The sequence below is a fragment of the Lutjanus erythropterus genome, chromosome 12 (assembly GCF_056507025.1).
Source record: "Lutjanus erythropterus isolate fLutEry1 chromosome 12, fLutEry1.hap2, whole genome shotgun sequence".
Lineage (NCBI taxonomy): Eukaryota > Metazoa > Chordata > Actinopteri > Lutjaniformes > Lutjanidae > Lutjanus > Lutjanus erythropterus.
In genome coordinates, this window is record NC_139328.1 from 19,612,965 (window position 1) to 19,639,015 (window position 26,051).

Consider the following 26,051-nt stretch of genomic DNA (forward strand, 5'->3'; position numbering starts at 1 on the left):
CCATGCACTATTACACCAATTTAATGGTGTGTAACTATTCCTCTTAACAAAGCCATCAATCACAGGTGTTACTATGGTAACAGCATCAGCCATTATGCAGACGTTGTAATGAAATGTGGGCCACACCTAGTAAGGTAGCACAAGTACCTCATACAACCTGCAGTACCTGAGGAAGTCAGGCTTTATGAGTTTTGTGGAGAAAAAAATAGCAACAATACAAATTCTGTGAATGCTCTCATTTCTGTGGATGCTATTTATAGTTTAATTCAAATGAGGCCTCAAAATTGTCGGCCAGTCTTTTTTTTCCTTCCATGCTTGAGCTTTGCTTTATGAAAATTTGCACGGCCTGCAGAGCAATCAGCAGAAATTCAATCATCTGTTTTTGTGTAGAAGGGCCAAGTTATTACAATCGGAGCTGCTTAAACCCTCGACTCTTTCTTTTTGCTCCACTCAAGTTGTTTGACAGTTTTCTACTTCAGTTTTTCAATTTAAACCTGTGTTGCCTATTTTGGCCTTGAAGCGGCAACGCATAAAATGGAACATGCCGGTGCAGAAGACATTGTGTATCGGTGCTTTGGGCAGACTAATGGGTGTTGCAAATGTGCTGGGTCTTTATCTGTGGATGACCATGGTTTAAGTACTGTGTGGTACTGACCCTCTGGAGATGACAAAGGTCTGTCCGATTGTTTCTGCTACAAAAGAGGTTGTTAAGCGATGTTTTCATTCAGAGTTGTAGCCTTCAGCTTGAGGAGGTAAGATTGCCAGTCCATCATTCTGCAGTGACTACCCTGTCCCTCAACCTTGTTAACAAAAAGCCTCTCTGAAATGTTATTATAATGCAACCATCCTGGCTTCAGAGTAGGTTGTGGTGATTATATAAGTTCACAAGGCCTACAGTTCTTGATTAATTTCTTGACAGTAACCAAACCAGACACAGTGGCACAGCAGTCTTTAATCCAAACATATGATTAAATAAACATAAGCTAAATTTAAGCAGTCATTTAAGTTGTCTCAACAGCGTGTTATGCGGTATTCGTGACATTCTTTTGTTTGTTTTTGCAAATAAATTCATTTGTAATAAATTAAGTAAGTTGGTGCAGTAACACTATGTCTAATGTCACCTGTCACCTCACTGCCCAGCGGGGAACTTTATGGTCTGTGCAGGCTAGCTGCTTGGGGCTAGTCAGAGTTACACAACATTGCAAAATAATTCTTGCCGTTTGACCGTTTCTTTTTCACACAAAGCTATGTCAGTATCTCTAGCATTAGTCCAGCATTGCCTCAGGCTGTGGTAGTGCCCACTCTTGCTGTGCAAAACGCTAATGCTGATTTCAACAGATTAAGATTGAAGTATAAGACAAGAAGAACCTGTCCTCATGACAAAAGGAAAAAGGTGAACATGGTGTACATTTTGGCATGTGTGGAACATACATTCAAAAATGGAAGTTTCACCCAGAAAGCTTTGGCAGTGGGGCATGCTAGTTGTTGATTGGTCATCTGAATGTCTTTGGTGTGATGAACGCAAATAAGAAACAAGAGCTGGGTTGAAGAGTCTCCAATGTCACTTTCAAGTATGTAGAGGTTTGTATTCAGAAACTTAAACAATTAAAATTCTAAACAATTTTTGGTTGCCCTGTATAACTAAGCACTCCTGCTCCAGGGCTCTAAATGCTGAAATGTGAAAATGAAGTGAGTCTTGACTATGAGCATAAATGATTGAAGTGAATATGCAGAGCTTAAATTGTACTGCTGGCTCTAATTTAAGATAGCTATAAATACAGTAGACTTCTCTTAATAGACACATTTTTGGGCCAATTTTGTGGCCAATGAGCCACCGTTCTTATTTGCTATGCATTACGTAGTTTTCCATCCTTTCCTTTCCTTTTCCAATTATTTTTACATGCACATATATTCCACATACTTATTACCGTCCCATGCTATGGGTAATCTGACTCCTCTGGAATGAGTTCTTTGGGCATGGCATTGTGACAGACTTGGCTATGCCCCACTTACCTCCCACCCCCACCCCTTGACCTCTTCATTAGATAAATAGGGCAGTCTATTCTCTGGCCTTCACTTGTGATGGACAGCATCTGGCTGTTTCCGATACCCACCGTGAGAAATGTGGAGACAAAAGCCTCCCTCTTCTTCCCTTTCTCACAGTTTCCTCCCTTTTCTTGCTCCCTTGTTTATGTCTCTCAAAAACTGAGCATTGTGTCATATCATATGTCTTTGAATGGTCTACAGATATAACAGAGGGTGGGACACAGCAGATGCTGATTTTCCCCACTCGCCGTGTTGTTTTTCAGGAGGAAGTTAAATTGATCGGTCACACTTTGCTCAAGGACTGTGGTAATACATCCTCCTATGGCAACAATGCTGTACTGGATGCCATTTTTCTCAGACATATCTTCATGCATTCCTGTGTGGATTTGGACACATTAAGGGAATTATTTGGCGTGTCAAGTCAATACCAGCTCCTCAGCTGATGTTCTCACCACACAGACGTCTGTGTTGTATGGCCTCTCTTCAATTTTGTTTCAAGTATTACTGAATGTACAACTGCTAACTGAGGGTATGACTAATTCTATGGCTGGGAAATAACTTAAAAAGATCCACCATGTTGGGAAGCCAAGTTGTTTATACTTTTCATAATGGCTGCACTTAAAGGTGGAGTTTAAAGCTGCCTATAATAGCAAAGGGGAGTGGGTATAAGCTGGAAGTAGTTGGTGTCTTATTTCTTTATTTCTTGTTGGTGGTGAGTTGTAAAAGAATCCAACATATGGTTGAAATTTATGATGAAATTCATTGTCAAATAATTTATCAATATACATCATAATGATATAAAACAGATAAAAGCAACCTTCACATTTCTGAAGCTTACACATGGTTTCATGAAGCTGAAACCAACAAATGTTTGGCAGTTTTCCTTTGAGTCACTTGATTTTCTGTTGGTCCATCAGTTGTTTTTAGCACTAATCCAATATGGTATATACTTGGGATGTTCTTAGTGACTAATTTCCCTGTTGATTAAACAGAAATTTTAATTTAGATTAGTCGACTGGTCTGAAAGTAAGAAAACAGTCAAAACTGAGTACAGTACAGGCCTAATTGATAAGGTCAGTGTCTGTCCTCAATAACCAAATCATATTTCAAATGTGACATGTATCATGAACATTATATATTATCCTACAAAACATCACAACAAGTCACTAAATGAGTAATGTTTTCAGATTGAATGATATCACATTGCCTGTGGGTAAGCGATGTGTTGTGGTTGGCAAGTGTGGCTAATCAGCAGCCTTCTTTCCTTGCAGACTTAACATCCACATGCCTGTGTTGAATGTGGTTATTGCTCTGGTTGAATGGTTATATACCAGTTTATTCTGACACAGCCTACATACTGGCTTATATTCATTTTCTGTGTTGGTTTCACTAGTTGTCATCTGTTGCACTTATGTTTTTCACCTTGTTAGCTTACAGCATCCACCATTAGCGTGGGGAGAGGGGGCCGCAAGCCCGGCTAGTAGTGGGCGGCAGTATAATATCTTAGAGGCAACTGTTAACTGATGTTTTACATTAATAAAATATTAATAATCAGTTTAACTATGCAATTAGTCTAATTGTGCACATCCCTGGTATTTACTCTTCAAGAGCACCTTTTAACAGCTCTCTGACTGTCAGACCAAAGCTTCATTTTGAGTATCTCCTGGTCTTTAACAGATAAAAATAAAAAATAAATGGCAGCATGGCCTAATTCATTTAGAAAGTTAAAGAAAGAAAGAAAGAAAGAAAGAAAAAAAGAGAGAAAGAGAGAAAGAAAGAAAGAAGCACTTACATTAGAAGAAACCATTAAATTCATACTGTTGAATTAGTGAAATTTCACAAAAACAGACAACTTTTGCTTGTATGTTATGATGTGCCTGAAAGCTAAGCAAAAAACATTTCATCAGCACTTCTGTCTCCTTACTGTATGCGCACTAGTGCGGGCAGACAGGCAATCCATCAGCAAGCAAATATAGTATGTGTCACTGAGAAAAGTACTCCAACGACAGAGTGAGTGCCACACACATCCATATATTTATTGTCCATATGTGATGTCTGGTCTGCCTGGCTTGAAATTCAAAACCTTGGGTCTCCTCCCAAGCATAACATGTCATTTGGTGAAAGCATTTTTACGCTACAAAGCATTTTGCTGCTGCTGCATCCATTTTTAATTCCATTTTTTGGTGAAATGTTTTCAAGAAATAAAATTTAAGCATACCTATTATCACACGTGGGACCATAATTGCTAATTGCTTCTAGGATTCTTTTTTTTTTCCTCTGGAATGTGTCACATTTTTCACAGCAGGATGAGAATTTACAGGGGGTGGCATCTAAAAAAAAAAATCCAATTGATTTTTCCATATTCAACTGGCTTCACTAAGACGGCACATTACCAAATGAGGCTTATGCTTATTGTTAGATTAGAAGTGCTTTCTGAAAGACTGTTTGTGCCCTCCTTCTTTGCAGCTCATTTGGTAGGCAGGCTGACAGTTTTGAAAGAACAGGCCTAAGGGAATGCAGTGCACACGTCTGATGTCGTATCTCCTTGGTCCAGCACTTGTTCTTTTGGAGCTCTGCTGAACCAATCCTGCTCCTCATACTTACCAGACCCTCAGGCCCCACTTTGATCTCCCTTAACAACCAGGACAGCAGTTCAAGCATCGTGTTATATTTGACTGTTTAATCCATCAAATGTGTTTGTCTCAGCAATAGACTAATGAACATCTCTATCTAGGCCCCGCCGCTGTAGAATAACTCCTATGATAACAAGTTTATGGAGGATAGACTTGCGTGAAATTTGAAGTGGATAATTGCTTGTTTCTGCAAATTGCTAGTGTCCTGGTATTGTTAACTTTGACGCCTATTTTCCACACCTTCACTAAAATACCAGGACTTTGCATATAGAACAGCAAATTCCACCCATCACATTTACCACAGAATTCTAATACTGTGTTCTCTGCTCTTGGTTGTTTAGCAGTGTTTTACACAATTTTAGTAGGGCACAGGATTTAGACTCCTGAATCAGCTGTTTAGGTTGTGTCCTTCTGCTTGCATGTCCAATACAATCTACTGTATCAGCCCCCCTGTGGCTAAAATGCCAAGCCACTAAGCAAAATGTCTCAACTAATTAGGAGCTTTAGAGCAAAGCTGTTGAAATGCATCATATGAATAACTTTTTCTGTCTTTTTTCCCCCTCTCTTTTTTCAGACCTATTGTTATTGGCCTCATATTTAGGCTTTACATTGGTGACCTTTTCTGCACAAAAACCTAGTCATTTCTATGTGGCTGACACCTGATCAAAGGTAGTTTTCAGTTCTTGAGTTGCAACAATTAATTGATTAGTTGTCAACTATTAAATGAATTGTCATCTATTTTGATAATCAATTAGACAAAAAAATCAACTTCAACAAAAAAAGTTGAAATTCTTGGATTCTAGCTTTTCTATTTTCTATGACAACAGACTGCATGTCTTTAGGTTGTGGACAAAACAAGACATTTTGAGGATGTCATCTTGAGCTTTAAGAAACTCTGATCAACATTTTACATGCTTTTCTGACATTTTGTTGATCAAACAACAAATCAGTCAATCAAGAAAATAATCGACCGGCTAATAAAAAATGAAAGCAATCATTAGTTGCAGTCCTACTCACATCCCAAATGAACTACAATCCAGATGTTTGCCATATGATGCATATGTTATATGGGGAATAGGGATGTTAATGATCAATTATAAATTGATTAATAATTTAACCAGTTAACTAAAATCGATTAACCAATAATTTATGATTTGTGTAGTGTTTTTCTAGAGCGCACATGGTTTGGTTTGGTCTTCCTTTTTAGAAGGCGGTAACTGTGCCCCATTTGACATTGCTTTGTCTGGCGAAGCCGTTTGTTGAATAAGGGCAGATGGACAACAGCAGCCGTTTTGAGCGAGAGCTTTATTGTTTTATCATTCTCTTATTGTGTTTCATGATTTAATGTTTCACATAACTAAGGTGCTCCTAGAATTGTTGAAATATAACTTAAACTGAGAACAAAAAATGATTTGTATCTTATTAATTAAAGAATTGTATTATAATTTTAATCAAAGAAAATACTTCTACTACTACTAAATTTGCAAATGTAATGGGGATCAGCTTTAATTGGAGTCACATAGTTTTCCAAAATCCTATTTGGAAATTCTGAAAAACCTTAAAAATCTCTCCAAACAATATGTTTGATCAATACAAACCTAGTATTTTATTAAGGTGTTATTTAAGTGGGTGATTCATAATGTGTTAGGATCAACCATTATTTGAAATGAGTGTTACTGTTTGCACCTGTGTTGAATGATTGGAAGCTATTTAGAGCAATGCTTTCAACTGAAATGATCTGCAGAGTTTTACAAGGATAAATGTTGGAATATCAGCAGGAGAAGACAAATCTTGAATTAATGTGTTTGAACTCAAGGAAACCTATTTCCCACATGTTTTTGCCCACACTGACAATTTCCCCCGCTTTCTGCAATTGTTTAATTTTGTATAATTGAAATCATCTGCTCTTTCTAATGCACATATGTATGTTTTCAATACATTTGACCTCAGCAACTCCCACAGAAGAACCTGTAACTAATCAAAAGTACTTTAAAAGATGTCAACAGTGTCTCCTGATTCCAGGATTGTGTTTAAACTTTCTAGGGGGAAAAGCTCATACAGATTTGATTATCGGTACAGTTAGATGCATTTGTAGCACATTTTTGTTCTTTCCCACGCTTCTGTTATGAAATCCCACTGGGAGCTAAACATTATTGCAACTAATACAATTTCTACGCTCTTCCAGGTCTGCTTCAACTCCTGACAGACATTTTGCTAGTTTGCGATCTCAGTAGTGCTGTTCCCAGATGCATCACTACATCTGATCTGTATTTCATAGCCATTTACCCTGCTCACACACCGTCACTTCACCTCTTTTTTTTCAGATTTTACAGGGAACCTTCAATTAACTCTGACCTATTTTTAAATGTTTGGGGTGGTGCTCCTTATGTCTTAGTGATGTCATCTGTTTTGGAAAACAGAGTCACCTGGATTCTGTGTAAAATTCATAGAGGCTGGACAATGTAGACAAGGATGCATCCTATTCATGAGGATGTATGGACTATCACAAGGATTGTCAGTTCTCATTTGTTTATTTCACGGCAAGCACTGCAGTGAGGCAAACTGACTGGCTCTCCTTGAGAGTATCTTGTGCATGTCAGTCTGTATTATTGATGCAGAGAACCATGTAGAAAGGATAGGCCTAAGGGACGTCTGTCTCTATAAGTACGAAAACCTCTGTTGCCCCCATTTTGTAACCTTTCACGAGATTCACGTAATTGAATCTTTGTTGGCTTCAGCTGGAAGTACACCTGGAAGTTGGGATCTTGATTGAATTGTGACACCTAACATCAAGTTTCAAGTACAATTAAAGCTGCAAGCAGCATTGAATGGCCCCTCGCCCCCCCTTGCCATTTGGGTCCTGTGTTAACTGCAACCATGTAGCAGGACGCTGATTGGTCCATGAGGCGCTGAATTTTCACATGCATTAGACACTGTAGGAAGGAATTTGATGTCACTTCCTGTCACCACTAGGTGGTGCTATGATGTGCTCAGGGTGCAATTGTTATCAAACATGTCAAGTTTTGTGCACATCAGATCATTTACCCCAAAGTTATAGCAATTTCATGTTTCATGGCGAGACATCAAAACTCAACACCACGCCACAGCCACGCCATTCATCGCTGACCAGATCTTTTAATAACTTTTGATCACAAAGTAGTAGAGATGTAACAATGCATTGCGAGACAGTTGAAAATCAAAACAAATGTGAGACGACTCAAATCGGTTGATGTGAAAAGTGAATCGCAATGCCATTTTTAAAGAGCAGTAGTGTTAGCAGGATGGAGGAGGAGATGAGGATGATATACTGTGCGCTCTTGCGCTTTCACTCCTCGAACCAGGAGATCTTTTCCTCGCTTTGAAAATCTTGTCATTTTGTTTCCTCCGGATAAATCTGCCGTCATGCTGCCATTGCTTGCGCTCCTGGCACATCTGCTTTTTAAAGGTGATGAGAGCCCACTCTCTGCTTATTGCATGTTCGGCCTAAACTCACCGGTGAATTAATGAGGGCATTTGGGCACACCTGATAGGTGTATCCCACTGTGTGCTGGTGGCACAAGGGGCAGGACAGGGCAGGATACCCCTGCACCCCTGGCGCAAGATGGCAAAAGTGGATTTTGACACACTTTGAATAAATTAAATCCATTGCGCCTTGTGCTTCCCACTTGCGCTTTAGATCAACATAAGATAGGGCCCCCTGTGTTCAAAAATGAAGAGGGCAAGAAGATCACAGAAAGGATTGAGGCTGAGTGAAAATAATGCAAGAGGGCGATGACCTACACAAGTAGTACAACCAACATGATGCAGCATGTCACCTGGCAGCACAGTGAGAAGCTCAAGTCAACACCGCCTGAGCAAAGAAACTGTTAAAAGGACAATGCTGACAAGCAGATTTGCAAACTAGGAACACATGCAAGCCTTAGTTTGTTTATTTGAAGAGATGGTCAGCGTGCTGGGAGCAGCACCTCAAAGTGTAAAAAATGTCATTTCCTGTTGCCTGGAGGTGTTGCTTTGACTATCACGGAATATTGTCATGTTGATGTGTTCAGGGCAGGACTGATGTGAAACATGTGATGTTTGGTGCAGATTGGACCATTTATGCTAAAGTTATAGCAATTTCGTGATTCAATAGGGTCCTTGCACCGGAGGTGCTCAGGCCCTAAATATGATAGCTGGGCTCTTTTTTCTTTTTCAGCTTAAAATATGTTTAATCAATCAATTGATTAGTTGATCAAAATAAAATTAATCAGCAACTATTTTGATAGTTTGATAGTATTTTCAGTCATTTTTCAAACAAGAATGTCAATCATATACTGGTCCCAGCTTCATACATGTACTTTAGATTTTGAACTATTGGTTGAGCTTTTTTCACAGTTTTTTTTTTTTTTTTTTTACATTTTATAGACTAATTGATTAATTGTGGAAATAGCTGATGGATTATCAATAATGAAAATAATCATTAGTTGCAGCTCCACAATTGCATAACAGCAGGATCTGGGATCGTAGTCTTTCACCTGACCACTAACTAGTTCAGATGACACTTTTCGTGGTTAAAGCCGTTTCTCCTCACCACAGACTTTCCCAGTGGCATTAAAACCAGACTTGGCTAAAGCTGCCCTCTAATATACAGCATATAATACCTCTGTTTAGCAGCTTTCACTGTTTGTCAAGTGCCCATTAAATTTAGGGCTGACACTAAGCTTGCTGAGGCTGGTTTGCATGCATATAATATTGCTACTAATAATTTTAATATGGAGGCTTGCATCTTAGGCTTCACAATGTCCTAAAATTATGTTATGATGTTCAATAGTTTAAGTTAACATAGAATAGACAAGCTCAGAGTAAGGTGAGCCTGCATTCTTTGATACACTGGATTTCCTGCACCTTAAGTGAAGATATTTCTATCCTCCGAGATCCTTCTGCCCATTTCCACCACTTGCCGTTTGCATAGACGTTTGATAAACTTGACACCAGTAGATGGATTTCCCAGCCAACCTCGCTCTGAAGTGATGGGAATCCAGAGCGTAACAAATGGTGGTGCCAGTACAGAGCTGCCTCCGCTGGGTGTGCAGGTGGTCCTCCATTCCCCTTGTCAAACCCCCCACTGTTCCCCCAAAGTGGCCATGGAGACTTGAGCAAGATTATTTTAGAGTTCAGGTTAGAGACCAGCTCTTTCACTAACCATTAGTCACACTCCAATTTCTGTGATGGGAATTTTTTTTACTGTCCCTTCACATTTTGTAAATGTATACAGCCTTTCCCCCTCAGACTTGAAAGGTCACAGCATGTTTTTGTAATTTCTTGTCTGCTCTGATTATTTTCATCTTAACTGGGGTGCTGCTGCGCCTGTGGAAAGCTGATGCCATTTAAGCTGTACGTTTGGAAATTATAGTGTGGTCTCATTTTGACATAATGAATAAAAGGTTTGCCATAGAGTTAACAGGAAATGTTCATTCAGATCTCAAGTTAAGGAGTTCAAAGGATTTCCCCTTGCTCTGGATCTCTGTTTTCTTACAAATCCTGGCCCTCACTGAGCCAATAATGTGTATTGATTGGATTTACTGGCCTGTTTGCACTTGCAAATGGAAGCCGGTGTGTTATTTTATCCAGGATTTTGTGTCTGTCAGCATATTAAGAAAAAGGTTTTTGTTTTTTTTAGTTACTAAGCTGTATACAGAAGATCAAAAAATGCACACATAGGAAAATCCCTAACTTAATGATGTATATATAACAATGATGTTTGCTATCAAATGGCAGACTGAAGGGAAAATATGTTGGCTCTTTAATTAAATGTATTAATCTAATGTGACAGTTTAAATTGTTCAAATTTGATGTGGCTGACCAACTTGCTACTGAAACTTGAGTCATATTTTGCCCTAGAGACTGTTCTCATTCCCCCATTTGTATTATTTAGTTACTGTTCAGCTACTTGATTTAAATTGGCAATTTAGTTTAGGGTATTTGACATACAGACTAATTTGCATAGTCACTTAAGGGACACAAGGTTAGTTTAATTCAGCGGTGAACATATTTTGCTGCCACGGTGGCTTGTCCGCCCACAAGTATTGGCCATCTGGTGACACAATTTCTAAACCTCTCCCCAGGAAAATTAGGCGTAGGGTTTCCAGCGGAGTTATTTTCCCTAAGAATAAGTTTTTATCACCATAGTAATGTACAGGGGGTGGACACAATAACATTACCACCTGCGCAGTGTAATTGAATCTGATACAATAGCCCTGCAATAAATACAGTCTGTGTGTGAAGGTTATAATGCTCCGTCTTAGTTGTGGTGTTCAAGGCTCTGTCTGCCGTGTTTTTTAAATTAATACTGAAGGATATTCACTTTATTTATCCCACTGAAAAAGACAAAGTAACACAGCAGCAGCATTTATTGCAGGGATGTTGTATTTGATTGAATTATATTATTTTAGACTTAAAGACCTTTGGAAACTTTAAAAATGTTGACTGTTTCCCAAAGATCAAGATGATGTCCTCAAAAATATTGTTTACTGTCATAGAGGAGTAAAGAAACCATAAAATATTTACATTTGATCAGCTGAAATCAGAGAATTTGGATGTGTATTATTAAAATATGACTCTAAACGATTAATCAATCATCAGAATAGTTGACAATAATTTAATAGTCAATTAATAATTGATTAATCATGGCAGCTCTACTATTTTATAGTCTTCCTGTAGTTGTAACCTTGCTGGCCAACTGTCTGTCTGTTATAAGATAGCAGTTACAGACAGCACTCTTTTATTGGGTACACCAGTATTTTCAATCAAAACGATCCAAATAAGTTGCATAACTGTCAGATACACCTGAAATGTGAGATCCAGGCTAAAATTCAACATTGTGCAGTAGCCTAGCTTATATTCCTATTACGGCTGAACATAATACTGGCCACAGTGTAGATGTTGCAAATATTCATAGAAAGAATATCATGCAAAAAGACAGATCTAATCACGTACACAGAGTTCACATTTAAGTGTCAAATGTGGAAGCATCAGCATGGTCACATGTGTTTCACCTTTGCCACATCCAAACCCAAAGGTCACATTAAAAAGACAAGTGTAACCGGGGCCATTCATACACCGTGACAGAGAGGTGGCATTTGTCCACTGCAGTGCTGTTCCTAATATTGTCAGAGATATAACTGGAGTGGCAAAACTCATTACAGAGATCAGAAGTGATCTGAACATTTTCCTAGCGGGAAGCCTCTTCATAGGCGAACACCAGGCGAAACGCATCAGGAGATGCTGGAGGAAATTACATCACGGTTCACCTAACATTTCAGTTTGGGGCTGTCCGATGGGATCAGCTGCACGGCTCAGAGCAGAGAGATTGACTTGTGGAACGAACAGGGGCCGTACCTTTTTTGACAGTCTAACTTTAAACCATGCAGCACCTCTTAAAGTCTGATCTGCAATCATGATGGCATGCTGTGTTTACTGGATAGCAATACCCACAATATGACCTACAGAATGACTTTGACCTTCGCCTGAAATACTTGATTATTGTTGGAGGTTGGGATTGTTGGGTGCTTCAGTGTCACCAACATGGTGGCCCTGTTAATGCCATGCCATGCTACTGGGTCAGACAGTTGGGAGCCTAAATGGAATTTGGTAACGCTAGGAATGTTTATCCCATTGCTGCACCCAGTGCAAACAGCCATGATAACAGCAAATTTATCACATTTAAGCTGTTCTCACATATGAACTCCTGAAAACAATGTCCTGAGAATTAGGCTGGAGGCATTCTCCAAATTTGCATTTTCACACTTGAAGCACACAACAGGAGATTGTCAGTGTCAGATGTGTGCTCACACGCTGGAAATACTCTGTATGGTTTAGGTGAGGGGTAGCAGCAAGGGTGCTGTGATGGAAGCAGAGAAGACTAAGAGACACAGAGGGCAGTGTGACTCCAGTCTGCATGCCCCACAAGAGAGGCCCTTCATGATGCAATGGGATTTAATAACTGGGCGCACACTTACTTTCTCTGACAATGTAAAAATCAGGTGTTTCACAGATGATGAAGAAAGGCATCATCATGGCTTTATAGTTAAGCTAAATGGACAGACTTGATTTAACATGCTTCCAAATAATACCCACACAACTGCTGTCTGTAGTCACATATTTGCTGAGTTGGCTTGCTTCAAGGGCTTGGGTTGCAGCAGGGTGGATAATGAATGAATGAGTGATGCATGCTGTGAATGTGAAGTGATTGTAACAAAAATACAAAATATATAGTTCAGTGCATGAGTCAAAAACCTTAGTTTTTAGATCCAGAATATTCACAACAACTTTGACTTTGTCAGTATAAAAGAAAATAACGCAAAAATCAACATCATAATGCTTGGGGAAAAAAATTGAGCAGTTGAAAAAAAATTCTTCTCATTGTCCACATGTCACACCTGTGTCTGTTCAATGATGACGGACTTGTAGTAATTGCGTTGTTTATGAATGAAGCCCCAAGGCCTTATAAGATTTAGTAAAACAATAGACATTAAAACGTGAGGCAAAAAACAAGGCAACAAGACAAGAAGTAGTTTGACATTGATGCAGATAGTCTGCATGAAAGCGAGATGATCAGTGAAAGAGTGTAAAGCAATATTCAGTCAAGATGAAGAGTGTTAGAAGCAGTGACACACTGTTCAACGTCATTAACACGCCCACTTGCTTGCTTCAGACAATGAGTTGCTCTATTCACACATGTGGCTCACTCGGACTTTGGACCAGAGAGTTTGCAGGGTGAACTTCAGGGCAACTTGTGCAGACAACTGCATTCACACATACAGCTCCTCTGGGTATTGTCTAAGTGCAGAGTTGTAGTGCAAGTGTGACAGGGTTTAGTTGAGCTATAGTATATAACTTTTGCTGAAGTTCATCAAGAAAAATGCATAAAATGTTTTTTTGTAGTGCATATGAATGACATTTTAATCCTCAGTAGTTACCATTAACTGAAATCGTGTTTCTGATTGACTTCATTTAAAGGGTATTGTATCTACTGTTTTTTGTATTACATATTCCATTATTATAATAGCCAACTTTATTACACTCATAGTCAAAGGATGCCTGTGCAACAGCTATGCTACTGTTTCTTTGGAGACAAAAAGATTATGTATGAGCGAATAGATAGTTTAAAGAATATCAGCAATTTACAAAAACTCTTGCTTTTTGATTTTAAACAGGAGATTAAGCTTTTCATTTTTGCTTTGTCTTGCTGATCACATCTTTGACATCTCAGCGCCCTGACAGTTGGCCTGACTTGACTGTCAAAAGTCCCAGAGGTCTTAGTAAGCTTAGACAATGTGCTTTAGGCAAGAGAAGTGTGCTCTAGGCAAGGGAAGGGAAAAATATAAGGAAGACATTCTGTGGAGACGCTTTCTCAGTTTTTTTGATACAGTTACAATTTTGCAAATGAAATGATGAAACCTATCAAATATTAGTTGATGGAAATGCCTTAGGTATATTTAGAATGGAAGTCTTTTTTGTGTGTGTGCGTGTGTGTGTGTGTGTGTGTGTGTGTGTGTGTGTGTGTGTGTGTGTGTGTGTGTGTCTGTGTCTGTGTCTGTGTGTGTGTGTTTGCATTTAGGTGTGGAGCTCGATGGTTAGAAATTTTTTTCCTATCTGAAGTAAGTTTGGGATGTGCAGATATTTTCCCAAGTGGAGGTTTTCGTAGGTATGCTGCATCTGAAGTACAGTGTTTTCTTTTTTTTTTCCTTTTTTGTTCCCCTCTCTAAGAGCTCTGCACTTTAGCACTTCTATTTTTCCCCATAAAGAGGTAAGAAAGGCACAGAGGGCTCTGGACTATTTGAAAAATTGTACTTTCCCCCTGGAGCACTTAAGCTCAGATCTTTGTCATTATTAGCTTGCTCCTTTAGCCACAGATTCCTCTTTTATAATGATAGAGACAGAGATGCCCTGAACCCACTTTGCCTGATCTGCCATGTGCCAGAAATCCCAGAGATAAGTAATAGAAGGTGTAACTCTTAAAAGGCTAAATGATGTTGGATGGGAGGAAAGGGAAATGACTGGCTTTCTTCTCCATTAGCACTCAAATTAATCCACTCATTTCTCCTCTATAAATTTATGAGGCACTGATGCTATAATAAGAAGTTTTATGTTGAATATTTCATTTCCTTAATTATTTTGGGGTAGCTTTCTAGTCAAGTCACTTGAAGTCCATTTGTTACGCGTCGCAATGAATGGTTAATGGAGAGAAAAGCACTAAGATTTCCTGTAAAACTGTGGTAGGCTCAGTTTACTGTTAAGCTTTGGTCAGTTATTTAGTTATTTGTTGAATGTATTCAAAAACACCATATAAACCACTTACAGGACAATCATCATTTGAAGCTGATTTCTGCAAAAAAAAAAAAAAAAAAAAAAAAATCATTTTAGTTTTACTTTGATGTGTTCACTGTTTTGGTCAACAGAAAGCCCTTATCTTTCACTGTCAGTCAAGCCATTGTTGAAGAGAGGGACCCTGCAAATGCAAAATGGCATGAGTGATGGATTACTCTTTTATTTGGCAGGCTTTTCATCTGTTCAAATGGTGTGTGTGTGCATATGTGTGTGTGTGTGTGCATACTTGTGCATGTTCTTGTCTGTGTTTGGGACAAATAGGAGAGTTGTTGTGTGCAGTATATTTTTAGGTTTGTTCCAAACATTTGAAAGAACATAACTAATGACCTTAATTTATGAATGTGAAGCATCTCAGTCTGTATTGGTTATATTTAAACTTAAACATTTAGTCACTATATAGGGGGACAAAGGTTCATAGTTAGGGCTGCAGCTAACAATTATTTTCATTCTTGATTAATCTTTTGATTATTTTCTAGATTAAATGACTAGTTGGACAGACAGTTGACATTAAATATTCACAACCAGAGAATTTTGACATTTGTTTCCTTAGAAAATATCTCAAACAAATGGAGCAATTAGTAAAATAGTTGCCAAGTAATTAAATAATTGATTCATGATTGAATAATCATTGCAGCTCTGATCATGGTATGCAGTATTGCACAATTATTTTTATCAGTTGTAGTGACCCTTAGGAACGAAAACAGGGTTGAACAAATAAATTTTTTTATAATTTCGCACAACAATTTGTCCTGACAGACAGACAGGCAGGCAGAAATTTGATTTAATTTAATATATTGAAATATTGGTATTTAAATATCACTAATACAGTAGAAATCAATACCATAGATAAGCAAGTGTACATGGTATGATAATCATCAATTTTCATACCATGGTGTACTCTGATGCCAAGATACAGCTGCTATAGTCAACAAATTAAAGTAAGTGTTATGTTGTTAGAAATACCAGTTTTGCTATATCTATATTCTTATAAGTTTTATAATGTGTATTGGATATATGTTTATAGTATTGAGTATGTAAGTATAGTAACATAATTATTAAATGTTTTTCAAGCTCCTACTATTTCTTTATATATCCTAAGTCATTAGTGCTCAAACCATTATTGTTTTTTCATGAGAGAGGTTAGCTCATAATTTGTGGTTTATTTCCTTTTAGCAGTGGAAGCATCTTTCTCCAACAGACGGAATAATTTAATATCCTCCTCCTTTTGATTCCTGCAAAGTGATGCACTCTGGTGCAAAGCTTGGGGAGATTCCCTAATGAGAGCTATTAACAATGCTGAACTTGATTTGTGTATTTGACTGCATCCCTTTGTGTCCAAGTTGTTTTTCCTGCATGCCAATGGGAAATTATTAGAATAAAATGCTTTTACGAGGACACCACTGTGGAAAACATGTCCAGAGAAACATTTCACAGACTCGTATGTGGTTGTTTTTGTGTTGTTGGACATATTGACATAGAACATTCACGAAGCTTAGACTGTGTTTGAAAAGCATTTGACACATTTCACTGTAGCCAGTCAGGCCACTTATCTTCTTGAGCGCTAGCACCTTATCCTCTGTGTGAGGCAGAAATTTATTGAGGGAAAGCATCTGGAAGGCTGTCTTGTCAGAGACAAAGTGTAGCCTCCTCAGGTTGGGAGAGACTGCTCCGTGGGGCTTTTATTAGGAACCTCTCACTGAAAGTTTTTCAGATTTATCAAAGTCTGCTCAGCACACTGCAAGCTTACTCCATCCAAGGTACTGCAGAAAGTATTGCTCCCTGTTTGGATTGCTTCCTAGACCTATCCTTAAAACATCTGATGTTTGTGTGAAAAATTTGTTCTTGTTTTAATGCTGGTTTTGAGGTCATGTCTTCGTTGATTTTTCATCTCTGTGGGAATATCTGCTTCAGAGGAAAAATGCACCCTAAGACACTTACAAAAGCAGAATTTGGCATTGTGTTGTTAATCTCCGCACAAATGTTGCTGTTTGGTGGTGGTTTTCTCTATTCTTTTAAGATGACTGACCAAATGTAAATGACAGTTTATAGCTGACAGTTCTCAACGTGAGATAAAGACAAGGTTTGAAAACAGTCGGGGAGAAATACATCATAAAAGAAGCAGAGTTATCAGTTTCTTCAACAATAATATCACAGAATGGGAAGCATTGTAGAAACAGCTTGCATCTTTGTGGATCTGTTGACGGTAGCTTGTGAAATGTAACACTGCTGAACAGCTGGTCACAGCACAGCACAGCATTTCTCTTTCTCCACGCTGACTTTTCCTTGATTGCAGAATGAACTAGGCCGCTTTTGCTCACACTCGCTCAGCCTACACACAAAAGGTGAGACGTCTTGCGATATCCCAGTCTCGTAACCTTTCAGTATACTTGAAGGAAACTGATGAATGAGAGTTTTGTTGTGTGTCAGTGCTGAGGTAGCTATCTGCTCCAAAAGTGTACCTGACAGTAATCTCAGTGGAATGATCATTGATCAAAAAGACAAATAAAGGTCTGAAAATTAGACCAGAGGGAGACGTATTCAGTTGAGAAAAGAAGTGAATTGAACCATGCAGGCTCTGGAGTAGGGAGTGGATGACATTGAAGGTCACCCGCTAAGACACGTTTGGATAAATGGAGCCAACATCCATATCATTGATTGCCAACTTACCCTTTGAAGTTGCACAGAGTTGCATTGAGTCGCTTGTCTTGCACGCTGTTCTTGACCCTGCTGTATGCCTTGCCACCCATTGGGAATCTCCTCAGTACTCAAACAGCGACTCCCCAAGAGAGCTGTGCAGAAATTACGTATGCAAGATGAAACAATAAAGACAACGCTACGTCACTCGCCTCTCACAAACATTACCTCCTGCCGTATGGCATATTTCACCTCAAAGCGACTTTTCTGAGCCACCCGCTTCTTTGCTTTCATTGCCACCCCCGTACCCCTCACTGAGAGCAGTATGCAAGGATGTCAGTCTCTGGAGAGGTTCAGGGAGCGCAGGGGGCCAGAGGGTGGAGAGGGGGCACGGCGCTGTAAAGTGCCTCAATGTTGCTTCATTTCCCCATTTTAATTGGGCTATCTAAATGCACCCCCGGTTTGTCAATACCCGCCAGGGTCCCAGATAAAAATGATTTGTCTCATGCATTCGGCGGCACGCTCTGCTGTTCCCCTTAGAGAGCGTGCCCCGCCAGTTGTCAGCAGCAGAGTGTAATGGAGAGTGCTCGTTGTTTTTGATTTTCAACGAGTAGCAGGGAAATAAGGGCCTTCCTCTATCAGTTCTACACGTCTTGTCTTCATCTTATTTCTTTTTTCCATAGTCTCGTTCTGTCTGTAACTAACAAGTCAATACAGCTGTACAGGTGCATACACCACATACAGACACACATAGACAAATTCACATGCTTTACACACATAGACCAAGTCTGTGCAGACATGCAGGCCCTCGCTGAAGGTCAGCACAGTGAAGCCAATCTTATCAGTGTTTTTATGTGCTCTGTTTCCCGCTGTCCTTGTCTTTTTCACACCTCCTGTTGCCATGTGCCATCACCTTCTCTCTCAGCGCTGGAGCCAGTATTATCAGCAGACAGTCCTGAGAAAAATTCAGGGCCAAAAGTGTGCCCTTGGTGTTTGGACTGTTGAGGAGAAGCATGATGCTCATACAAAGTTTGACATTTTCACTTGAATATATTTTTCTGTGGCTCAGAGATTCATTATTTTGCATGGTAAAGAGTACTTTCTTTATTTAGGATCCCCATTAGTTATTAATGCAGTAACAATTATTTTTCCTGAGGTTCACACAAAATACAAGAAACGACAAGACATTCAAGCATCCCTTTATGGGCAAAACTAGGATTGCATGTGCATTTTCCTTAACCAATAGTAGAAAACACTAGCAATTGTTTAATGATTCAGTCATAAATAATAAAATACAAAATGCATGTTTTTTTTCACTTTTTGTCTCATTTTTCTTGAAGTTTCAGTTTCCTTATTCAGCAAATGGCTCCACCAGATAAAACAAGGTCAAATGGGGTGCAATTACTGTTTGATTAATTGATTGATTATCAAACTATACATTTTTATCAGTTAAATTCTTATTGGTGATTAATTGGTTAATGAATAATCATTAACATCCCCAGGCAGTACGCAACACCAACAAAACAAAATGAAATAAAAATATAAGGAAATAGTAGCTCTCTCTCATTCATAATGTCACCTCAACAGTAAATGGTTAAAGAGACAGTTCACCTCAAAATCAAAAAGGCCTGGCTGAGTTTTTACAATATCGGTGATACAAATGTCTGCCTTCTCTCTAGTATAATGGGACTAGATGGTACTTGGCTTGTGGTGCTCAAAGCATCAAAAAGATACATTTAGAAAACAATCCACAAATCAGTTTCATGTAGAAACTAATTTCTTCCTGGTGGGAAGACAGTAGTTTTGGTAGCTTCTACCATAGAACGACTATAGTTTCTAACCGGGACAAGATTTCTGGAAAGAGACATTGCTATTGAGTTTTTCATGGTTATGTGTGTAGGTAAGTGCCGTTTACCCCATTACAATGGAGGCAACTCACCCCAAAACTATCTTGATGGATAAATAGCACTACAGGTAACAGGAAAAATGTAGAGTTTTGCTTTGGGGGTGAAATGTCCCTTTAAAGCAAACAGTAGTATTAGTAGGAAAGCTAAATATAGTATAAATAACTTCATTAAGCATCAAAAGTGTAATCAACCTTCAAGTTCAAACTGCCATATGTAGCCATAACCATTTTGTGCTGAACTTATTTCTCTCTGCAAATACTGCTCTTCTATTCTCTTAACTGATGGATGATAAACATAACTTGGTAGCTTGTGTAAAGAAAATGACACATAGTTAGATGTAATCAGATGTATGGCTTTCACATGCTTCCTGTTTAGCTACTCCTGTAACTTATCTAGTCAGAGATCAGAGACAGAGGTTAACTATTACACTGATAATTTGCAAGTACCCTTAACCCATGTCTTTAAGTTATAATATGATCCTTGTATGTGATATAGATACTTCCAGGACTGCACTCTGGAGGTAAATTAGCCTACAAACAGACAAAGGCTGTAGGCAAGCTTCAGTAAATTGTGAATTGGGCTGGGAATTCAAGCAAACAGGTGTTGCCCAGCTGTGCTTTTGGACATGATGACATAGTGCTAGTCTTAAGAGCCCATCAGCAGCAGCACACTGACTTTCACAGCTCAGTGTTTACAACGCAGGTCAGCATTTTTTCACAGGCATGCAGCCAGAATTGAGTTTATCAGTGACCCCTCTGAATGAGCACATTTATTTGGATGTCATTTAAAGGATATTTATTAAAAATGTATGACTTTATTTTATAGTGAAAATGCTGATGTGGTTTTGTAGACTGCAGTGTTTGAAAACGCAGTAAATACAGTATATTCTGATAATGATACTCATCAGTTATTCAGTCGATGTGTGCTCTTCTGACCCAAGACCAAGAAACTTATTTTCTCACCTCGAAGCTGAACCTTGTTAAAATATTTTGGCAGACTTGTTACATGGGGCAGACAGTTTTATTGATAAAGCCCAGGGCCAATGTGATTCATCCCTTCCTACAGCAGACAGTGCATTTTCCCATCAGAAGATGACTGTTGCTTCCACAGAGGAGCTGAGGTGTCGGGCTTGATCCAGGTGTTCTTCACCTGCAGATAACCCTGGAGCTGCACAACAGATTTAGTGCATGCAATAACTCACAAAATAAATCCCTAAAAGTCAGAAAAAAAGACATTGATCTCATAATCAAACTTTCAGTAGAATGTTATAGGGTTGTATGAGGTATTGACAGTCAGTGCATTAGCTGTAGTAGATGCCAGTCTGCACGCCCTCAGTTTGTTGAGGCCAAGAGGACCACCAGCATGGACACAACAATATGCGGTGGACAGGGTCAGCAACAAATGGTTTTTAGCTGCTTAAAAAAGGTTCACCTTTAAAAAAAAAAAAACAATCAAGTGTATGCTGTATTTAGAATAGTCTCACTGCCTTATTTTGTCATCAAACAGCCTTTTCTGATGGGAAACCACCATTATACAGGCCAAATGAGCCTATCATCAGCCAAATTCCATCAGTAATTTTGCCTCACAGTACACGGGGGTTGCTGGGGTACCATCTCTACTAACTTCTGACTTAGGATAGTTCAGATTCATTGAAGTCACACAATAACACAACCAAACTAACAAATTGAAGCAGCAGTACATCAGCAACTCATGTGTTGTAAGGTAAAATTACTGATTTCTGATGGCTGTGGAGAGAGAGAGCGATATTTGGCTTAAATTACTTCAGTTTCTCATGAGAAAAGGCTGTCTGATGGCAAAGTGAAGTGGTGAAAACATTCTAAATATTGTGTGCACTCAAAGTGATAGTGATTTTTTTTAAGTGGACCTTTTTGAATTAGCTAAAATTCCTTTTGTTGCTGACCCTGTCCACAGCAGTATGTTGCATATCTTCTAAGCTGGTGCCCCTGTCTGCTGTCCAAATGGGGGGTTTGCCAAATTCCATCTACTGTAGCAAATACACTGACTTGTACCTCATATAACCCCCCATCAAATAATCCGAACTATCCCTTTAATTGTGTACTTGTTAGCGGACTGGCTTAAGTCAGAGAGAGGCCGGCTTCTTCAGATTGAAGTGGTTGTCAACCTTTTTTTTTCAGTCTAATGAAATGAGTGGGGGATGGGTGGTTGTTGCAATGTTATAAATTCTCAGACTTAGTAGGGGGTGTTACCAACTCTATTCAAGCTCTTGGGGGGTGGGGCAAAAGATAAGTCCTAAAACTGCCTGAGCCACAAAACCTCACTCGAGGCAACAGTTTTAATCTTGCATAGGAGGGTTACTGCTAGAGTCCATCTGTGTTTTGAGTTTTACATTGCACTAAAATGAGATTAAGCTAGAGATGAAATGGCTCATATTGTGCAACTGACACACTACACTATATTACTGTAGCTCACAATTAATTTTCCCTCCCACTCTGCTGTTAAGACCACCAGCCAATCTAATCTTTACTTCTACCTTTTACCACTGTGTGATTTGTTCAGTGATTTGATCTCAGATGAATGTGACATTTGAGTTGGCAGACTCTTTACACCCACAAAAATACTTTTTCTCCTCTCCTCAGGGGTGTGTGGGTGTAATAATTATTCTCCAGAAGGTTCCCTCAAGCTCTCATGAGTTTGAAAGGAAGGAGAGGTTTCCAAAATGGCCAGATTGGTTGTTCTCCTTTTTGCAGATAGTTGAGTTTTTGTCCATGATGCATGCTTGAGATGCCATTTTTATTAGTAACGTTATTGCTGCACAAACAGCTAGAATATATTCATATGTCAGGCTTTACAAATTGAATTACTTTTTAATCAGATGACCCACATCCCAGTTCTAAACTAGAAGGAAAGTTAAAGATGTAACAATTCTTTCTCTTGCTGAAAAGTCTGTTGTGTGCACAGATCTGCAGCCTCCAGTAAAATCAGTCTCCTATTGTTAACAACAAAGAGAAATGTAGAACACATTGCAGTTCGCCATTTCCTTCAGCAGAGTTTAAGCCTAGAAGACATTCAAGATTCCTGCTCTATGTGTAAGCGCTCATACATGTTTTTTAGAACCTCATTTTGTTATGTTATTTACTATATAACCAGTACTGCCCTGTTTAGATCAATAGGCATTGCACAAGCCATCAATATGGCAGTTCTTAAAGTTTATTTTCCCTCTCAGAGAGTACTAACATGTTATGACATAGGTTGTAATGTATAATTTAATTGCTAATGCAACATGGTATTATATATGGCATCATCTGAAACATTTGTCTCAGGCTGGGTCATGGCTTGCAGCGTCAGCAGTGCCACCGAGATATATATATAAAAAAAACATCATTACGTCGAGGACGAAACATTGTTGAAGCATTGCGGGATGAGTCAAGTTACAGTCCACACAGTATTATTGGGATAAATGAGCAAACCTCTCCCCAAGGTCCTGAGGCTCTGTGATCTATTAAGGCGCTGTCGTCTCGGATGGTGAATCTCAGAGAGCGAGGGAATTTTGGGGGAAGAGAATGGTTGTGCTGACATCCTCTCTCAGTGCAATCCCTTGTCCTTGTAGGACGGAAGAGAAAAACAGCACCAGAGGCTGACTTGGCTGTTCCTCTGAGCTCTGTCATAAATCCAACTGAACATTTCTGAACATCTGTTGTGGATGATTAGCTCCATGGCTAGCAGAGTTTGACCGGAGGGAGAGAGAACCAGTGTGTTTGGGAGTTGTGTGAGTGTGTGTGTGTGTACTCAACGCCTTGCTGATTTAAGAATGGGGATTTTGCATATTTATTTTCTCCCTTTTTTTAGCAAGAGAGGGACAGAGAGAATGCCAAATTATTTTTGAAACAAATTCATTATCCACAAAACATGTTACTGGACGCAATGTATTGGCACAGTCCCATGGGAATGTCTGTTTGTTTTGAAGGTCACGCTTTGTTAACCCATAACTGATTTTGAAATACATGCCATTCAGAAGTAGAATTTGGATTCAAAAGTGGAATTTGTATTGAATTTAGAAAGCATTATTTCAGGAATGCTTTCATCCTCTAGGGGTGGGAGAAAAAATTGATTCTGGAATCGATTTTATATATAAATAACTGGCGCTTAGTCCATTAGCTCGATGCTAACACATAATGAGATTTACCATTAAGGCACTAAACATTGCGATCATGGCAATATTATCCTAACAAATTAATCCATTTTACTTAACATGCTTAATATTTCAGACGTATATTTTCTCTGATCTGTGGAAACAAACTACTAGCTGCTGACTTCACATTTCTCATTCACTATGCTACTCTGGTTTCAACACTCTACACTGACCAGTCACAGCAACCTCAAAGGGTCAAAACTCAAACTCAGAATTCCCCTCACAGTACATTAAAATACAGTCAGAGGCTTTATCAACTTTGGCCTAACATTTTATTTTATTGTTTTCTAAAGCCACTAGCTTGACGATCAGGAACAGCTAAATGTAGCAGTTTTATATGCAGTTTATATGCAGTATTTCAATGATGAAATACTGCCTGTTATGTGATGTGCATTGTTTATGGAAATATCAGTCATGATATGCAGTCTCAAGAACTGTATTATTCAACCTTTTCCCATCATGTAGTTAAAATAAATTGTACTATTGAATTTTAACACTTGTAGAATCATAATATATATTGACTTGGCACCCAAGTATCATGATAGTATCGATTTGGGAGATGAGTGTATTGTCCCAGCCCTACAATTCACAGTATGGATAACAAATGATTTAGAAAAAAGATGTCAAATGAAGTGCTCTATCGATTTCGGTATCACTTTAAGGATATTGTTACCAGTACTACTATTGTATCATAATTTTTTACGTGATACCTAGCCCCATAGATAACCTGACCAGTTTAGGATAAGCCTGCATATGAGCTTACATTAGGTCACACTCTCTCCATGGAGGGTGGACAATAGATAAGGCATAATGGAGTCTCTAAGTTGCTAGAATACATAACATCACGTGTACTCCTACCTCAAAACCCTTTTTTCAACATGCAGGTGCACCACAAAATGGTTTCCCATTGGTCAAGGTTCAAAAAGGTAAGGCCCTGCAGCCTCCTCCCTCTTCCCACTGAAATTTGACACCAGTGACATCACATGGTGGGTTTGGCTTCTCTCAGGCAGTCCCTGAACACCCGCTCAGTGTGTGAACAAGCTCTGCCACAGAAGGATCTTTCCCCAAGCCACACTGCTCTATATCCACAGCTGGAAACGTATTGCTGGGGAGCCCAAAAGACAGTTCCACTGATTTAATGAAACACTGTGAATGGAATAACTGAGCAGGGACTGGAGTCTACGTTCTCTCACAGACTTTTTCATAGGACGTTCGGAGATAATCTTTTGTGGATACTGCTGGATTTTCTTTTCTAGGATTTTGGATACTCTTTCTCTCTCTTTTTGGAATAAGGAATAAAAATAGTTTCATAAGCGGACCTTACTGACATGCATGGGTAAGTGATTTTTGTACTTTAGGCTCGTTTTACCCTGTCAGTGATTAAAACAAAAGTTTTTACTTCTTAAAAACAGCCAAGGCACAAGTTACTTGGAATTTTGTGGTCTGTCTTAGACTCTGAACTTTAATCATCTCTGTATCCCTGTTCTAGGATGTGTTACTTTTCATCTTGGGATATACCTCTTTCAACTTTATTCTTATCATAAAAGTAGCTAAATAAGTTGATGTGTTACACTTCAATGGTCAGGTATTTTCTTACTATTCTTTTGTCCCATTTTCTTTTGTCCTTGCTCACTCTTGCTTGTTAAGCCAAAACAATAGTTTAACCTCGTCTTGGCTTAGCTCTATTGGCTGGCTCTCTGGCAAATTGCCCTGTCTGGTGCAAGCCCTCCCCTACGTATTCAGAGGACTTTGAATAGAAGGGCCATAGAATGTCCCCTAGCTACCGCTGCTAAGGTGAGGCACCCTGCCGTTCTACTGCATTAGGCCTACACTGAGGCCAAACAACCTGTTTTTCCAGTTGTCTTTATCTCCCTTGACAATCTGGAGGGTTAAGTTTCAGTGACAAGAATTCCAGTTAGAAGGAGACACTGGAAGGCTTTGAAATCCCATATAATTTTAGAGGAGAACTCTTGAAAGTCACAAATTATAATTTTTAGAAAATGTTTGGGCTTGGTTTTCAAGAAACCTGTAATACATGTGTCTTAGAGTGTGATTTAAAGGTTTTAAGTTTGTTCTTCTCTCACTGTAATTATCAGCTTTATCTCAGTTGCAAGAGATTTTTGGGAAAGACTCGACAAAAGACACATGAAAACTTTTTGTACCTTTGTATCTTCCTTTTCAACAAAGAGTATCCAGCCCTTAGTGTCTCCCTCAGCTGCAATTATGTCTTAAATCTGTTGTGTCTTTTTTTATTGCAACATAAAATGTTTATACACTTGTATGAGAAACTTT

General features: G+C 38.9%; 1 protein-coding gene across 12 annotated transcripts in view; it reads left to right on the forward strand.

Annotated features, from left to right (window-relative positions):
- LOC146317890 (receptor-type tyrosine-protein phosphatase F) overlaps positions 1 to 26,051 on the forward strand; it is a 220,428-nt gene that overhangs the window by 23,687 nt on the left and 170,690 nt on the right. For 11 of the 12 annotated variants that reach the window (XM_084731742.1, XM_084731747.1, XM_084731745.1 and 8 more), the window contains exon 1: positions 24,789 to 25,095. The exons of the other annotated variant lie outside the window; for it this stretch is intronic. The gene's annotated coding sequence lies outside the window, so the exon portion shown is untranslated. Of the gene's footprint in view, positions 1 to 24,788; positions 25,096 to 26,051 lie in introns of those variants that run through there. 12 annotated transcript variants of the gene reach the window in all.